Source organism: Ursus maritimus, unplaced genomic scaffold (assembly GCF_017311325.1).
Source record: "Ursus maritimus isolate PB19 unplaced genomic scaffold, ASM1731132v1 scaffold_7, whole genome shotgun sequence".
NCBI classification, from domain to species: Eukaryota; Metazoa; Chordata; class Mammalia; order Carnivora; family Ursidae; genus Ursus; species Ursus maritimus.
The window spans coordinates 26,300,122-26,309,666 of NW_024426885.1; the positions used below are offsets into that span (position 1 = coordinate 26,300,122).

At 49.4% G+C, this 9,545-nt stretch overlaps 1 protein-coding gene across 1 annotated transcript in view; it reads left to right on the forward strand.

Annotated features, from left to right (window-relative positions):
* The first annotated feature begins 8,194 nt into the window (after window positions 1–8,194).
* Window positions 8,195–9,545, forward strand: part of LDB1 (LIM domain binding 1) — a 15,469-nt gene continuing 14,118 nt past the window's right edge. The window contains exon 1 of the mRNA XM_040624420.1: window positions 8,195–8,211. The gene's annotated coding sequence lies outside the window, so the exon portion shown is untranslated. The remainder of the gene's footprint in view (window positions 8,212–9,545) is intronic.

The window sequence follows — 9,545 nt, forward strand, 5'->3', positions numbered from 1 at the left end:
CACACACACACACACACACACACACACACACACACACACACATATTAATGAGAGGAGAGGGCCTCTACTATGGACTGAATTGTAACCCTCTTCCCCTCCTCCTGGCAAAATTTATATGTTGAAGGGCTCCAGCCCCAAATATGACTGTATTTGGAGATAGAATTTCTATGGAGGTAATTAAATTTAATGACAACATAAAGATGGGAGCCTAATCCAATAGGACTGGTGTCAGAAGAGGAAGAGATACCTGCAAGCCAGGGAAAGAGGTCTCACCGGAAACCAGCCCTGCCAGTACCTTGATCTTGGACTTCCAGCCTCTGAAGCTATGAGAAAATAAATTTCTGTTGTTTAGGCCACTTAGTCTGTGGTATTCTGTTATGGTAGCCCTGGTAGATTAATACAACCTCTTTTTATTTTCTTAATATTTCAAGTGTATTAGTTTTGTCTTTCCAAATAGGCTTTAAAAGCCATAAATTCAGAAACTGAATCTGTTCACCATTTTTTCATAAAATTGTCAAATGAGGGAAACACTGAATTTTATTTCCAATAATTTGGAAATAATTTGCCTATGAGAAATCATTAAGAACCAATAGAGGATGGCACAATTATTCCTCTATGGACGAAACATACTCTTTTTTTTTTTTTCTCCCAAAAAGTGATTTTATTATAGCACTGGGACAGGACCCGTGAGCAGAAAGAGCAGCCCAGAAGAAACAAATTCTAAGAAATGCCCTGTAAATCCTGGCAATTTGGGCTCTAATTATGGTCATTACTCTGGTGATTGGGTTTCAGGAAGAAGATTAATGTTAAAGCAGAAAGCTGTGCCATTTATGCTTTTTCATCATCTGATGAAACAATCTATTCTCATAAGTTTGATATCTGTATGGAATCTACCCCAAAAGATAAGAATCTATAGGGGCACCTGGGTAGCTCAGTCGGTTAGGCATCTGACTCTTGATTTCATCTCAGATCATGATCTCAGGGTGGTGAGATGGAGCCCCACATTGGGCTCCACACTGAGCATGGAGCCTGCTTGAGATTCTCTCTCTCCCTCTCCCTCTGCTCCTCCTGTGCTCACTCTCTTCTAAAAAAAAAGAAAAAGAAAAAAGAAAAAGAGAGATAAGAATATATCTTTGGGGGAGCCTGGGGTGGTCAGTTAAGTGTCTGCCTTTGGCTCGGGTCATGATCTCAGGGTCCTGGGATCAAGCCCCGCATTGGTTTCCCTGCTCAGTGGGGAGCCTGCTTTTACCTCTCCCCCTATACTCCCCCTGCTTGTGTCCTCTCACTCTCTGTCACTCTGTCAAATAAATAAATAAAATTATTTTTTTAATAAAAAAAAAAGAATATATCTTTGGATCTCCAGTGCCACCCAGACAGGTGTGTCATGGTTCCTTGTCTCCTTGGCAGGTGCATTTCTTTCTTTCTTTCTTTCTTTCTTTCTTTCTTTCTTTCTTTCTTTCTTTCTTTCTTTTTCTTTCTTTCTTTCTTTCTTTCTTTCATTTTTTTTTTTTAGATTTTATTTTTAATTAATCTCTATACCCAACATGGGCTTGAAATCACAACTCCAAGATCAAGAGTCATGTGCTCCACCGACTGTGCCAGCCAGGTGCCTGGCAGGTGCATTTTTTTTTTCTTTCTTTCTTTCTTTCTTTCTTTCTTTCTTTCTTTCTTTCTACTTTCTTTCTTTTTTTTTCTTCTTTCTTTCTTTCTTTCTTTCTTTCTTTCTTTCAGATTTTATTTATTTATTTGACAGAGAGGGAGACTGAGAGAGAAAGAGCACAAGCAGGGAGAGCTGGAGAGGGAGAAGCAGGCTCCCACTGAGCAAGGAGCCTGATGTGGGACTCAATCCCAGGACCCTGGGATCATGACCTGAGCCGAAGGCAGCCGCTTAACTGACTGAACCTCCCAGGCGTCCTGGCAGTGCATTTCTAAGAGCCATAAAGGAAAACCTCAGGGGTGCCTGCCTGCCTGGCTCAATTGGTAGAACACGCAAGTCCTGATCTCAGCATTGTGCATTCGAGCCCCTCATTGGATGTAGACATTACTTTATAAAACATTTTTTTAAATTAAAAAATAAAAGGACAGGGGCACCTGGGTGGCTCAGTCAGTTGAGTGTCCCATTCTTGATTTCAGCTCAGGTCATGATCTCAGGGTTGTGAGATGGAGCCTGCATCAGGTCGGGCTCCGTGCTCAGCAGGGAGTCTACTTAAGATTTTCTCTCTTCCTCTCCCTCTGCCCCTCTCCCCCGCTCTCTCTCTCTCTCTCTCAAATAAATAAATCTAAAAAAAAAAAAAAAGTAAAACCTAATAAGCCACCAAACTTTGGGATCCTCCAATCACGTGTCCTTGCTTGACTCCATGCTCACCAAAGACTCACCTGATTATAGTAACTGATTTCCCATATCATTTTCTATGTTGAGAATATGTGCTGATCAAGTGAGACAAAATGCCCAATTCACATGACATATTTTTCAGTATGAATTAACAAATCAGCACTCTGGTTTACTTATTGAGTGCCTACTATATGCCAGGCACCATGTTAGGCACTGGAGATACAGCAATGACAAACCAAACCAAACCAAAACAAAAAAACAAAACAAAACCCAGACAAAAACAAAAACCCTCCCTAGTGGAGCTCAAATTCTACTGGGGAGACAATCTGCAAGTAAATAAAGAGTGAAAATAATATCAGAGAGCCACTAAAATGGGATGAAGAATGTAAAAGGTAAGTGGGAACACTTTTATATGAACAGGTCAGGCCTTTGAGGAGACATCTGAAGTAAGACCAGAAGCACAAGGAGGACTTAGCCATTCAAAGAGCATTCTGTGGTAAGAAGAACAGTCAGCACACAGGCTCTGAAGTGGGAACCCATACCCATTCGCTGTATTCAAAAGGAAGACCAGTTTAACTAAAGTATTCCAGAGAAGAGGGAGAGTCTACCAAGATAATGTTTCATGTGTGTTTAATCTGTGCGAATCAGTCTCCTGAATCTGATGTATTCTGATTCACTGCCTAAATTGAATCTCTAGGTCTGCAACACTGAAGACCAGACATGGTGTGGCTGGAAACCCTCAGATGGCCCCCAATAATCTCTGGCTCTTGTTATTCACACTCTTATTAGCCCCCCCCCACCTCATATTGTAGCAGGGTTGGTCTGTGTGACCCATAACATGAAGTAGAAATGATGATATATCACTTCTGAGATTACGTTACGAAAAGACTGAGGCTTTCAGCCCAGGTGCTCTTGTTTCTCTCTGAAAGTATGTGCCATATTGCGGACATGGACCCATTACTTATGGACAGCCCACATAGCAAAAAATTGAAGCCTCTGTCCAACAGCCATTGAAGCTCCGAGGCCTGCCAACAACCATGAGAGTGAACTTGAAGCAGATTCTCTAAGCCCAGTCACACCTTGCAGACCCCGACAACAGCTTAACTATAATTTTATGAGAGCACCTGAGCTAAAACACCAGCTAAGCCAGTCCTGGATTCCTGACCTTCAGAAACTGAGTGAAATAACAAGAATTTGTTGCCTTAAAATGCTGAATTTGAGGGTAACTTGTTCCACAGCATTAGATCATTAATATACCTGGACTGCAATTACTCTGCCAGGGAGCTGCAAACTTTCAGACGCTGTCTCTTTTGGTGCTTAATTTTTAGTCCCCAAAACCCACTTTTGAGGAATGGTTTAGTCTTCAGCTTGCTGTCATAGGTCATTGGATCCTTGCAATATCCCTGAAAGAATTAGAAAAGCAATTACTATCCCCCTTCTACTGAGGAAAAAATGGAGGCTAAGGAAGGGTTGAACCATTTGGGCAGAGGCACACAGTGAGGCTCCTTACTCCACCTGTTCTAAGCAGGTGCTTATTGAAGGAGGAATGAATGAATAGGCTTCAACCACTTGGTGGGAATGCTCTGAAGGACAGAAACCCTTTTACAAAAAAGAACTATTCCCAAATATGGGCACGCATAAGAATCACCAGAGAAACTTCTTTAAAATGCAGACTACCTAGATCCTCTTCCTTCTCCAGAGAAGAGATTTCTTCCATCTGAAGGTGGGGCCTTCTGAATATTTAACAGGTTTCCTGGGAGGTTGTTGGTGTTTTTTTCCTTAAGATTTTATTTTAAAGTAATCTCTACACCCAATGTGGGGCTCAACCTTACAATCTTGGATCAAGAGTTGCATGCTCTACCGACGGAGCCAGTCAGGCACCCCTTCCTGGGAGTTTCTTATGCACTTTAGGAAACTGCTTTGGCAAAGAAAGAAGTGGTCACTGTATATGGTGATGGTGATAATGATGGTAAATGGACAAGAGGGAAAGGCATTGTATGTTGGGGCAGGGGAAGATAAGTCTTATCCAAATTCTTATATCATTCAACAAAGTTGTAGGACGTACACTAGGTTCTAGGCATTCTGTGAGGTGCTAGGGATGTAGCCGTTAACAAGACACAGATCATCTACTACCTGGATGGAAGAAGAAAATTCATCCTTGAAAGAGAGTGATGCCGGTAATATCTGTGGGTGTTTCAGGGGTAAAGAACTGTGGGAGAAAATAGAGCAGGACAAGGTCAAGATCAAGAGAGGGAGTTGAATGGGACAGGTTCTAGGAGCTGGAAACAGGAGCCCACCTCTTTCTGGGAACAAGCTGACCTAGTGGCTTCTGCTGCCTGCCTCTCTGTAGGGCTCCTCTCCCCTTCCCCTTTCCTCACCTCACCTCTTCTCCTCAGTACCTCCTACTTCACTTCATCCCATGTCTACAGTCCATCTTGCTCTAATGACTGGTCTTAAAAAATACTGGAATGCCACTGAATTGTTCACTTTAAAATGATTAATCTATGTCATGTAATTTCACCTCAAAAAGAGAAAAAATACTAGGTGCTCATATTCATTCACCCAGATCAGCTAAGCTTGCCATCGTCCAGGACATGCCATTATATTAAAGACCTTCTACATAGGCTCACTGCCTCCCTACCACACCCCAGGTCATCTGCTAGGCAGCTGTAACTTCCCATTTTTGTCTGCACCATTTCCAAAAACTGCCCCAAAGATGTCCTCTCCTTCCCCAGGTCTGGTCCATACTAGAAGTAAGACAGGGAGAAGAGCACTGGGTTGAGTACTTGTTAGCTGTGTGACTTTGGGCAAGATACTTAACCTCTGTTAAAGTCTGGTTCCAGGAGGACTTAAACTGTTTACCTTAATCACCCATTCAACAGCACTGAGATGGTATTTCCTTAAAGAAAACATGGCCATTAGATCAGCTGGGGTGGGGGTGGAGGTTCCTTCCCAGGGGAGGTGAAGCTAGAAACTGAGGTTTAAAGGAGGCATTAACTAATTAGTAGACAAGAAGAGGGAGAAGACTGTTTTACAGACAAGTTCAAATTTATTAATCTCTCTGAATCTCAGTTTTCTTGCTTGTTCGATGGAGGTAATAACACCTTCTTCCTCCTAAGGTCGTTAGAAAAAGTAAGTGGGATCTCAGGTATGAAACACCTAGCACAGTGCCTGGTACATACTGTATGCTCGACACATTTTTGCTTCTTCCTTGACTTCCAACTTCTATATGTATAATCTAGAAGGGAACTTCAGATTCAGTCAGAGGAGGAAAAGTCCCTATCCAGTGGGTTGCTGGCCCCTTTGTCCACCCAGGTGATTGGTGATCACCATGGAATCTGGCCAAGCTAGTTGTTTGGAATGAGTGGCCTCAGGGGTAAGTGGTCACAGGATTGGGGGAAGGCAACCTCATGGACAGTAGAGAAAGAAAGGGTTCAAAGCAGGCAGTCCCTCTCCTCCACAATCTCTAATCCTCCAGTCAATCCAGGCGACTCCTGATACTCTAGAAATAACCGATAACCTCACAGAAAGCAGAAAAGGCTAAAGTAAATCGAGAACTGACTACATGGCTGGCATCAGGCTAAGTGACTGGGCATACCTTGTCTACTGATTTCTCACCAAGCTGCAGGTACCAGTTACAAGGGCTAAGGCCAGAGCTCAGAGTAGGGAAGTCAGTTGTCTCAAAGTTATTTGCTCTACTGAGGGGCAAACCTAGGTATCCCAAATTCCAGGCATGGGTTTGTTGCTTTAGATTCCCCTTACTCCCTCTAGTGCTGACCTCTGCCTGGGGGAATGTGAGGAGGAGACAGACACAGGCAGGGGATGCTGCCAAAGAGATACCTGTATGTATGTATGGATGGCTTCAGTCACTTCTCTCTGCAGCCACCCCCTCCCCTCCCACCCTTGGGGTGGGGGAATCCACAAGGTGGATGGGAATGCTGGAGTTCAGAGTGTGGCTGTGCTCACAGCTCCCCTCCCCCACCCTCTCCTAAGCATATGGAGGGGGTCCGCATCTTCAGGCAGGCCCTCTTTTCAATCCCCAGACTATGCATCTGCCCATCATTTCATGCTCCCTCAGCAAAAACAAAGGTGGAGAGAAGGGGTCTCATAAACACTGGAACCTCCACATCTGCAACCCTCCCCCAGCCAGTCAAGCCAGCTGTGCAGACGCTGGGCAAGGAGAGGGGGCTATCAAGCGCCCCCTCCCCCAAGTACAAAGGGGAGGAGAATCCCCTACCCAGTCTCGGCCAGATGCCCTAGAGAGGGGACACCAGGCCAGGTCCCCAGTGTCTACTCCTGGAGCCCACCTTAAAGCTTAAGCCGGCAGCTAGGGACCCCCCAGAAGGGAAAGGACCAGCTCTCTTTTCCAGACAGCTCCCATCCCTTCCCTCTTCCCTGCTAATAGGTATTTCCTGTTTATGAGGCAGCTAAGGCTGGGCTTTTGGGAAGGGATGGAGATAGAGCCCCCCCCCCTTCCTAGGACTGGGCAGGGGAGTCCTTGAGGAGTGCCTGAAGGTTGGGAGGCTCCTCCCTGGGGAGGGAGTGTTCTTCACACTGACCGTGCAGACTCCCCCCCCCCCCCAAAGCCTCAGCCCCTATGGGTAGCGGGCACTGGAGAGGTCTGCTTCCTGTTCTTCCCAGTCTCGAGGCCCTCAAAGGAGAGCAGCTTTCAGGCGAGGGGGGAATGGGGGGAGGCCGAGACTGGATGGAGAAAGGGGGAAGGGAGGAGAGTGTCTTGACTGATGAGTCAGAGCCCGCAAGGGGGAAGGATGGCCTGCGGATTACCCCCTCCCCAGTCCAACCTGGTGGTCATTCCACTGCCCCCCTCCCCCCAGGAAAACGCAGATCTCAGCCCTTAGGCGGGGGAGGGCGGGGACCCCACTTAATTAACCCTTTCGGCTCTAGTCCTAACTGGTCCAGCAGGCAAGGAAGGGGTGGTTAATTTAGGGAGGAGGTGAGTTGGGTTGCTACAGGAATTAGGATAGTGCTTTCCCCGCCCAGGTGGGGGTGGGTGGGATTTAAGGGCTTTCCAGAATAAAACTGGGGTCTCAGAGAGCATGGGCGGGGGGTGGTCGGCAGTCCCTTTTCCCTCCCAGAGCGCCGCCGAGGTGGAGAAGAGAGCTACACCTCACGGCCCACCCTGGCTCCGCCTCCCCCACTCCCGGCTCCCGCTTCGGCTCAGCGACGCTCCCAACTCGGCGGCGCCAGGAGGACGGACACCGAGTGTGAGGCTTCGCCTCTTATTCTTCCCCCCGCCCTTCCCCTTTGGGGTCTCTGCCTCCGACTCCTTTTTTAAAAGCTGCGTCACATGCATGCCGTCTCAAACGCTTCCCGGCCCCTCGCCGCCTCGCCCGCCGCGCGGCGCACGCACGTCGTCGCTCGCTGCGCGCTCGCCCGGGTCACTTTGACACGGCTCTCCTCCCACCAGCAGGCAATTAGCATATTAATAAAGCCCGGCCCAGCCCGGGCTGGAGAACGGGCGCTCCACGACAGCGAGAGCGCGAGCGAACGCGGGAGGGAGAGGGGCGAGCGGCGGCGGCGCTGGCGGCGGGAGGGCGGCGGGAGCGCACAGACACGCACACGCACACGCGCACACACGGACACACACTCCGAGACGCACACACCCGCGCGCACACACGCAGAGGCAGCTCGCCTTCCTGCCTGGCTTCCTTCCTGTCTGCCCGCGCCTGACAGGCCCTTCGCTGCAGCCAGGGGCCGCCAGCACCGGGCCGAGGCCGGCCGGGCCGGCGGCGAGCGCAGGGGGCCGCGGGCGGCGGCGGCGGCTCATGCCTGGCCTGTCGCGCGGGGCGGGCACCGTGACTCGGCTGGGCCCCCAGCGGCGGGCGATGTGAAGATGTCAGTGGGCTGTGCCTGTCCTGGTGAGTGGGGCGCGCGGCCGCCCGGCCCCTCCCTCCTTAGCCCTCCCGGCAGATCCCTCACCCCTTGTTTGGCGAGAACTTGTGTGGGGGCGTCGATGACATGGCGGAGGTCGGGGGCTGAGAGGGGTATGCGGGGCCTTAGTCCGGGGGAGGGTTCTCCCCAAATGCAAATGCGCAGCAGCCCAGAGGCAGGGGAGGGGGTGCTAGGGGTAGTCTGTGTGTGTGTGTGGTGTGTGTGTGTGTGTGTGTGCGCGCGCGCGCGCGCGCGCGCGCGAGCGTGTTTTGGTGGGGGAGGCTAATTGAGGAGGGGTTTGGGGGGCTGAAATTCCCAGAATTCCAGGGTGTTAGCCAATCAGAAGTGAGTCTGGACTTTTGACCCCCCCCTCAGGTCATCATAGAGTTGTGATTGGCTAGTTTGGGTTGCCCCCCCTTCCCTGCTGCCTATTCCCTCTTACTTTTCTTGTGATAACCCCCTCCAGGCCGTTTCTGAGGACTGTGTTTGGGGGGAGGGATTGATTGGGGCCCATCTTGCCCCCCCCTCCAAATTTTCCTGCCTGTTGCCAGGGAAGATTAGTCCTCCTGAGGGACAGGAGCTACTCTGGGGAGGGGGGGGCAGATAATTGGGCCCTCGGGGTCTGGCATCTCCACCCTAGTGGGAGGGGGAATATGGCAGCTCCAAGCAAGTTAGGAAATGAGTGATTTGTGGGAGTCGAGTTCAGGGGAGCAATATTTGACCCCAAAGTGAGAACTTGGGAGAGGACTCAGGCCCAGATCCCTGTCTCCCCAAAACATTTATCAGCTCTTGCTAGTGACAGCCTGGGTCTGAGTTCTTTCCTGGGGAGGGGGAAGGCTCTACCTCACTGCCAGGAGAAAAGAGGCTGTGACTGGAGAGGTAGTCTTCAGAAGGCCTCAGAACACTATCCTCATTCTCAGGACTCTGGGTTCTTGAATTATGTGCAACATCTCCTCTTGTCCCAGGCTGGAGTTAGCTTTCTTCTGAAAGTCAGGTGTCCCAGAATCTAGCCTGGTTTGGATCCTTTGCTTGTCCACATGCCCCGTTCTCTGGGAGCCCCATATCCTACAGCTGAACCCCCCACTACACACACACACACACACACACACACAAGCAAACATATACACACAATTCCCAAGGGAAGCTGCCAGTGCGGAAGCTTCCTTGAAAATCATGTGACACAGGCCAAGCTGGGCTGGGTACACATTTAAAGTGCCTTGCTGAGGCTGACGTTTAAGGGGCATGGGGCCCTTACGGGAGGAAGGACTGGTAGAGAGAGCCTGAGGATCCTGGAATATCCGGGTGTGGGAACCCCTGGCTC